Genomic DNA, 8794 nt, shown 5'->3' on the forward strand with positions numbered 1-8794 from the left:
GCAGTGGGAGAATGGCAGTCGATGTGGTTTATTGTAGTGTTGTCACCCTTGGTGTACGTACCAGTAGAGGTAGACCCATTGTACTTACAAACTTTTGCTTTTGATTAGGCAGTAGTCAGCCAGTCATTGTCGGGTCCCGCCTTCGGGCCGCACAACCCAGTCATGTGGGGGTAAGACATGACACCATCTAGCTAACCTTCTAGGATGTTTTCTATTATTATTATATGAGATGAAATATATTTATGGAAATTCAGTGTGTTCCACCATGATATGATTATATACATGTTTTTTCCTAGATATGACGTAGATAATTGTACCAAGTATGTTTATGTACAATTATATGTATAACACGGAAGTACTCATCTTACCACACACTGGTATTAGTTTATTTTCCTTTACTGAGAGCTGTCTTACCCCAAATTATATGAACATTTCAGGAGCCCTAGATACGAGAGCGGATAATGCTCCGCAACGCTAGTATTTGGTAGCCCTACCTTACCTGAAGGGTAAGTACTTGCTAGGGTCAGACAGATTTTTGGGTGGCAACCCTAGGACTCTTTTTGAATATTTTTTAGATGTATATATTTATATGACGGTTGTAGTAAACTCCAGTATTGTGTTGAATGGTATTTGATTTGTAAATGATATCACGTTTCCTGCTGCTTAGGTAATGGAAATGAATTTCAGGTTACCCCTGGTACCCTTGGGTCCAGGTGGATTATGAATTGTTAGGTCTATTCTATTGGGAAAATAAAAACTTGGGAAATAAGCAGGTCGTTACTGTTTCGTATCAAAGCCTAGGTTGCTAGGTTCTGTAGACTTTAGAGTGCAGCGGAAACGATACTAGAGTATAGGAAAATGATTTAAGATTTTATTCTACAATCTTGAGGAAGGGCTTTTATGGTGGTTTCTGTGTTTTTCCTGGGGTGACAATTTTAGGAAAACCATAGTAAACTATTGTCGAGTTTTGTTCCTAGAATATAGGATTGGAGCTTGGAATAAGCTGAGGATGTTAAGATAAGGGGTTAGGTTAGGTGAGTAAATTATAAGGATAGGGTTTCTAAATCACGTTATTTGTTTTTTAGGATGAAATCGGGAGGAGGTAGTGCCCATGCGAGCAGCAGTGATGGAGCAGGGCCCTTGAGTGCAGATGAGACTGATTCTGATGCAGTACTATGCAGCATGGCTCTGTAGGTTATAACTGAGATTGCTTGGAGCTCCAGAGAGCAGGGAGGTCTATCTGTAGGCCATGGGTGTACGATAGAGAAGTTTACTAAGATGAATCCTCCAGCATTTTTAGAAGGAGTTCATCCTGCAGCCGCTGAGAATTGGATGCAGGAGATTGAGAAAGTCTTGGCCGTATTACAGTTTATTGAAGAAAAGAGGGTCTCTTCGCCACCTATAAACTAACAAGGGAGGCCGAGAGGTGGTGGACCGTTGTAAGACTTTTGGGGGAGTAGTAGAGGATGACGCCGATAGCTATGACATGGGACCGATTCAAAGAATTATTTTTTGACATATATTTTCCAGCTACTGTTAGGGAAACTAAAGTGGAAGAGTTCCTGAATCTGAAGTAAGGACAACTTTCGGTCCAACAATATATGGCGCGGTTTATAGAGCTCTCTCGCTTTGCTCCGTATATTGTTCTTAATGAAGTAAAGAAAATGAGACAGTTTAAAAGAGGATGGAGGCGAGGCATATACAGGCAGGTGCTAGTGCTAAAGATACAAGACTTTGCTGAGTTAGTCAACAGAGCAGCCTTGGTAGAGGTTAGTGAGCGTATGGACATAGAGGAACAGGGACAGAAGAAGAGATCTGTGCCTCCATGCCACCGGCAGGGTCCAAGGCAGGGTCATGGAGGAGAGGAAACTATGGCAGAGGAGGGAGGCAGGATACTGGAGGTCGTGAGGTTCAGACGGTGCGGAATCCTCTTGTCTGTCAGACTTGTGGGAGGAGACACTAGGGAGAGTGTCGAGCAGGGAGAGTTGTCTCCTATCGTTGCGGTAGACAGGGACATTTGGTGCGAGACTTCCATACACCACTAGATGTTGCTCCGGCTCCCAAACCATACCGGGGAGGCTATCATGCACCACATGGAGGCCATCAGAGGAATATGACTCCAGCCAGAATTTTCACTTTAACGTGAGGTGATGTTGAGACAGCCGGCAACGTGGCGACATGTATGGTTAGCATACTTTCTTTTAAAATTATTGTATTGTTTGATTCAGGAGCCACACATTCGTTTGTATCTATGGGGTGTATTAAATTGTGTGGAGTAGAAACACAGTTGTTAGATACTGAATTATTAGTGACTACACCAACTGGGTCAGCAGTGAGGTGTAGTAGGGTATTCTGGGATCGTCCAGTTGATATTCAAGGGAAAATTTTGTCTGCTAATCTGATAGTGCTAGACACGCATGAGTTCGATGTAATATTCGGTATGGACTAGTTGGCAGCCAATTACACCAGTATAGACTGTCATTTGAAAGAAGTAATATTCAGACCTCCGGGGAAACCAAAATTTAGGTTTATAGGGTTGTGAGTGCAATCCTCGCCCCAGTTAGTTTCAGCTATTCAGGAAAGGAGACTGCTCCTAAGTGGTTGTCAGAGATTTGTCGCATTTGTGAAGGAAATGACAAAGAATGAATTGAAACTCACTAGTACGCCTGTAGTAAAGGAATTTACGGATGTTTTTCCAGATGAGTTGCTAGACGTACCACCTGATCGGGAGATATATTTTGCCATTGATCTACTTCTAGGTATAATGCCGATCTCTAAAGCACCTTAGCAAATAACGCTAGCAGAGTTGGCAGAATTAAAGAATTAGTTGCAAGATTTGCTCGATAAGGGTTTTAGAGGACCTAGTGTATCTCCGTGGGGAGCTCCAATTCTATTTGTGAAGAAGAAAGACGGGACTATGAGGATATGTATAAATTATAGGTAAATTAATAAGGTGACAATCAATAACAAGTATCCTCTACCCCGTATAGATGATTTATTTGACCAGCTCTAGGGTACACGAGTGTATTCTAAGATTGACCTTAGATCAGGCTATCATCAGGTGAAAGTGAAAGCTGAAGATGTAGCAAAGACGACTTTTAGGACCAGATATGGGCATTATGAATTTCTTGTTATGCCTTTTGGTCTGACGAATGCTCCTACAGTATTTTTGGACTTGATGAATAGAGTCTTCCACCAATACTTGGACCAGTTTGTTGTTGTTTTTATTGATGATGTACTGGTTTATTCGAGGAGTTATGAGGAGCATGAGATGCATTTTAAGGCAAGTTTTACAGACACTCAGGGAAAAGAAGTTATATGCCAAGTTCAACAAATGTGAATTCTAGCTTGAGGAGGTTGTGTTTTGGAGCATGCTATCTTAAGGGATGAAATTTTTGGGGATCCTAGTAAGATTGATGTGGTAGTGAATTGGGCTAGACCGCGGAACGTCCAGGTGATTAGGAGTTTCTTGGGCTAGCTGGGTATTGCCGTCATTTTGTTGAGGGATTCTCAGCGTTATCAAGACCTTTGACACAACTGACTAGGAAGAACACCATATTTGAATGGAATAATAGCTATGAGCAGAGTTTTCAGGAATTGAAATAGAGGCTTTTCACGGCACCGGTGTTGATCATCCCGTTAGGGGGTGAGGGTTATGTTATCTACAGAGATGCGTCCTTGAAGGGACTTGGTTGTATACTAATGCATCAAGGTAGAGTGGTAGCGTATGCTTCTAGGCAGTTGAAAGAATATGAAAAGAATTACTCTACCCATGATCTTGAGTTGGCTGCAGTAGTACATGCATTGAAGATTTGGAGGCATTACCTATATGGCGAGCAATGTGAAATCTTCTCCGACCATAAGAGTCTAAAGTACTTTTTTACTCTGAAGAAACTGAACATGAGGCAGAGAAGGTGGTTGGAGCTTATTAAACATTTTGATTGTACTATCAGTTACCACCCAAGGAAAGCAAACGTGGTAGCTGATACAGTGAGAAGGAAGTCTGTGGGACCAGCACTGGCAGTTATGGAGATTCAGTATCTGATCATGATCAATCTGGAGAGACTCGACATAGAGTTGGTTGAGAGTGATCTTCAGACATATATTGCCAGTTTAGTGGTGCAGCCTACTCTATTGGAAAGGATTAAAGCTGCTCAGAAAGATGATCCAAAATTAGTAGAGGTAATGGTCAGAGTGCAGAATGGTCAGGGAGAGGAGTTTAGTATCACAGATGACGGAGCTTTGCGGTTCCATTCTAGATTATGTGTTCCTACCGATGCTGATATCAGGAAGACCATTTTAGAGGAGGCTCACAGATCTTTGTACACAGTTCATCTTGGTAGCACAAAAATGTATAGGGATCTGCGAGAGTCATATTGGTGGAGTGATATGAAGAAGGAGATCACTGAGTATGTAGCATAGTATTTGACATGCCAGCAAGTAAAAGCTGAGCACCAGAGGTCGGCAAGCCAATTGCAGCCACTTTTTATCCCAGAGTGGAAATGGGATCACATATCTATGGATTTTGTTCAGGACTACCGACGACATTACGTGGCCAGAATGCAATTTGGGTGATTGTAGACCGTTTGACTAAATTGCCTATTTCCTTCCTATCAAAATCAGCTACTCCCTAAATCACTTGGTAGAGATTTATATTCAAGACATAGTCCATTCTCACGGAGTGCTAGTGTCTGTAGTGTCAGATCGGGACTCGCGTTTCATGTCACAATTTGGAGAAGCTTGCAGGAAACTTTAGGGTTTCAGTTATCTTTTAGCACGACATTCCATCCTCAGTCAGATGGGCAGACTGAGAAAATGATACAAATATTAGAAGATATGCTTCAAACATGCGTGCTAGATTTTGGGGGTAGTTGGACCCAGTTTATGCTGCTGGTGGAGTTTGGGTATAATAATAGTTATCAGACCAGCATTGGCATGACACCATTTGAGGCACTTTATGGTAGGAGATGTCGTTCTCCTTTACTTTGGGATGAAGTGGGTGAGCGGCGAGTTGTGGGGCCAGAGTTAGTACAGCAAGCGTATGATAAGGTTCGACTTATCAGGGATAGAATTAGTGAAGCCGAGAGTCAATAGAAGAGTTACACCGATAACAGCCGCAGGAAGTTAGAGTTTGATATTGGTGACCATGTGTTTTTGAAGATAGCTCCGTTAAAAGGGGTTGTGATATTTGGGAGGAAAGGTAAACTTAGCCCTAGGTTCATTGGCCCATTTGAGGTTCTAGAGAAAATGGGGCCAGTAGCTTACAGGTTAGCTTTACCACCCGTATTGTCCAGGATTCATGATGTATTACACATTTCCTTGTTGAGGAAATACGTCCCAGATCCTTCTCATGTAATCAGCTATGGTGAATTAGAGCTCAGTGATTCACTAGTTTATGAGGAGGTACCAGTACAGATTATGGACATGAAGGAGCAGGAATTACGTAATATGAAGATTCCTTTCATAAAAGTTTTGTGGAAAAATCACACAATAGAAGAAGCTTCTTGGGAACTCGAGGAATAGATAAGGCAGAAATACCTGCAATTGTTCCAAGAGGTTTAGTTATAACTGGGTAAAATGTAAGTAGTTGGGTAATGTTTTTTTTTTTGCAAGTTCATGTAATAGTTTAGTTAGTGAGTAGTCTTTTTGTTTTGGGGGAATTTTTATTTTATATATGTAATCTCCTAGGACTTGGAATGTAACCACGGTATTCTTCCGCCATAAGTGAGGGTAAGTAATAAAATAAGTAGATCATTTTGCCTTTAAGGGATGATGAATCATATGGATAGTAAATTTTGAGGAGAAAATTTTATAAGGAGGGGAGAATGTAGTGACCTGGAGAAATTGTGGTGTTTAAATAATGAAAGAAAGGAGAAAAGGAATTGTATTTGGAATACTTAAACAGAGCCTCATCGACGAATACAAAGAGTTCGTCGACGAGCACACATGAGGGGCTCGTCGACGGGGACACGTGTCTCGTCGAAGAGAAGATACCGAGAGGTTATATTCAGCTTTGAATTTTGTCAACAAGTGATATGTGTTCGTTGACGAAATTCCTTTGTGGCCTCGTCGACGAAGCCCAGTGTATAAATACCTCTAAATTCTAATTTTAGCGCAGATTATTCAAGGAAATTAAACTTTCTCTCTCCTCTTCGGTTTTCCTCCCTTCTCTCTATGATTCTGGGTTCGTTCTTCACCGGATCGATGATCCGAAGCCACCACGACACTCTTGGGGAAGTTCTCTTCAAGTCTTCCGAAGTGGATCGTTGGTGGGACTAGTTTGGACTCCATCCCAAGTTTAGGGTAAGGTTTTTTATTCAGTATTTGACTTTCCTGTAGTTGTAGAAATTGTAGTAGTCAAAAAAATACTGAAGTTTTGTTCTGAGAGTTGTTGATTTCAGGGTGTTGAACGGGGAATCCTGTGGGTACGGGACTGGCTTATTTTAGGGGTTTTTCAGAAGTCAGGTAAGGGGATAAACTAAGTTAGTTGTTTTCATGAAAATATATGTACAATCTTACAAAATTTAATTTCAAGAAAATAAATATATATATTAGCATTATGTTTGGGAAAATATTGCTGTAAAAGATGATATGATTTAAATATGAGTAACACCCAATTTTGTGTGGCATGAGTAAAACTTATTATGGTTTACTGTTTCTGGGAAATGTTTAAATGATACAAAGTTTTTGTTATGATATACCGGCGCACGGGCCGCGGGTTTTATTATGATATACCGGCGTATGAGCCAAGGGTTTTATTATGATATACCGACGTACGGGCCGAGGGTTTTCTTATATGATATGCCGGCGTACGGGCCGAGCCTTCTATATGATATGTCGGCGTACGGATCGAGAATTTTATCTAATATGTAATACGGCGTACGAGCTGTAATTGATAAAATACGAAATGACGGCGTAAAGGCCGAAGATTTTCATATTATGTTATGAAATGATATGATGATATTGATTTGACAATTATTATTATGAAATATCCATGTATCACAGTTTGAAAATATGTTATATGTTATCAGAACCTGGTTGGCTTGGTTTAGGCTTACACGAGCACGGTACCGTAGCTATATGATCACGATCATGATATGTTAGTGCTACCGCTAGCCGTACGAGGCAGCGGGAGAATGGCAGTCGATGTGGTTTATTGTAGTGTTGGCGCCTCTAGTGTACGGATCAATAGAGGCAGACCCATTGTACTTACAGACTTTTGCTTTTGATTCGACAGTGGTCGGCCAGCCATTGTTGGGTCCCGCCTTCAGGTCGCACAACCCAGTTATGTGGGGGTAAGACATGACACCAGCCAGCTAACCTTCTAGGATGTTTTCTATTATTATTATTATATGAGATGAAATATGTTTATAGAAATTCAGTGTGTTCCACCATGATATGATTATATACATGTTTTTTCTCAGATATGACATAGATAATTGTACCAAGTATGTTTATGTACGATTAAATGTATAACACGGAAGTATTCATGTTGCCACACACTGGTATTATTTTATTTTCCCTTACTGAGAGGTGTTTCACCCCAAATTATATGAACATTTCAAGAGCCCCAAATACGAGAGTGGATAATGCTCCGCATCGCTTGTGTTTGGTAGCCCTACCTTACCTGAAGGGTAAGTACTTGTTAGGGTTAGACAGATTTTGGGTGGCAACCCTAGGACTCTTTTTGGATATTTTTTAGATGTGTATATTTATATCACGGTTGTAGTAAACTATGGTATTGTGTTGAATGGTATTTGATTTGTATATGATATCACGTTTCCAACTACTTAGGTAATGGTAATGAATTTTAGGTTACCCCTAGTGCCCTTGGGTCTAGGTGGATTATGAATTGTTAGGTCTATTCTATTGGGGAAAAAAAACTTGGGAAATAAGAAGGTCGTTACAGTCTATATATTTGGGCTCATTTGCAAAAATTAGTGAGTGATTAGGGATTTTGATTAGGAAAATTTTCTCTGAAAATTTTGAGAGCACCCTCTTCATATACAAAGTCAAATACTCTTTCTTTTATCATTCCTTTGCAAAATCTATTTAAGTAAGAGTATTCTAAATCATCCTACATTGTTTACCAAAGCTATAACTCTCATTGCTTTGATTGTTTAATTAATTTTTGATTGAGAGTTTAGCCAAAATTTCCCCCCCAATTTAATTAATAAATTCATTGTGTGAGGAAAACTTTTTTACTAGTGAGTCTTTGCATAATTATTGCAAGACTCATTAAGCTTGTCTTGTGATTTGTGAAATAAATTTTTTTTTGACAAGCTAGTTTTACTAATATCTCTTGTGCTTAAATTTTGAGAAAATCATTTTGAGATATTTGATTACATTCTTGGAAAATCTTTGAAATCCTACTTGTGATTGATATATAGTTATATATTGTTTCGAAGATAGATTGATAATACACTCGCATGCTTGATTGCTCATTGACTTTACCTTGAGTATTATTACACATATCTTCATTGAGTTTATAGTTCCTATCTGGTTGAGGTTCATTGATTATTGCTTGTGCGTATTGGTACATAATCCACTTGTTTAGAAGCACATTTACTTGTACATCAAATTTGAGTTATTTGATTGTATTCAGGCGTGGGCCTGAAGAGGGAGACTTGCCCTGTGAAAAGTCCCAGATTGGCTTTGACTCGGTCAGGAAAGTTAGGTGTACCATCTTGTTAAGGTGTTGTATTAGGTGCCGCTCCACCCGTTAAGTGAGCCTTAGTGGAATCCTCTTGCTTATGAGCTTGAGGTGAGGATGTAGGCAGTATTGGCCGAACCC

This window comes from Malania oleifera, chromosome 12, assembly GCF_029873635.1.
Source record: "Malania oleifera isolate guangnan ecotype guangnan chromosome 12, ASM2987363v1, whole genome shotgun sequence".
Lineage (NCBI taxonomy): Eukaryota > Viridiplantae > Streptophyta > Magnoliopsida > Santalales > Ximeniaceae > Malania > Malania oleifera.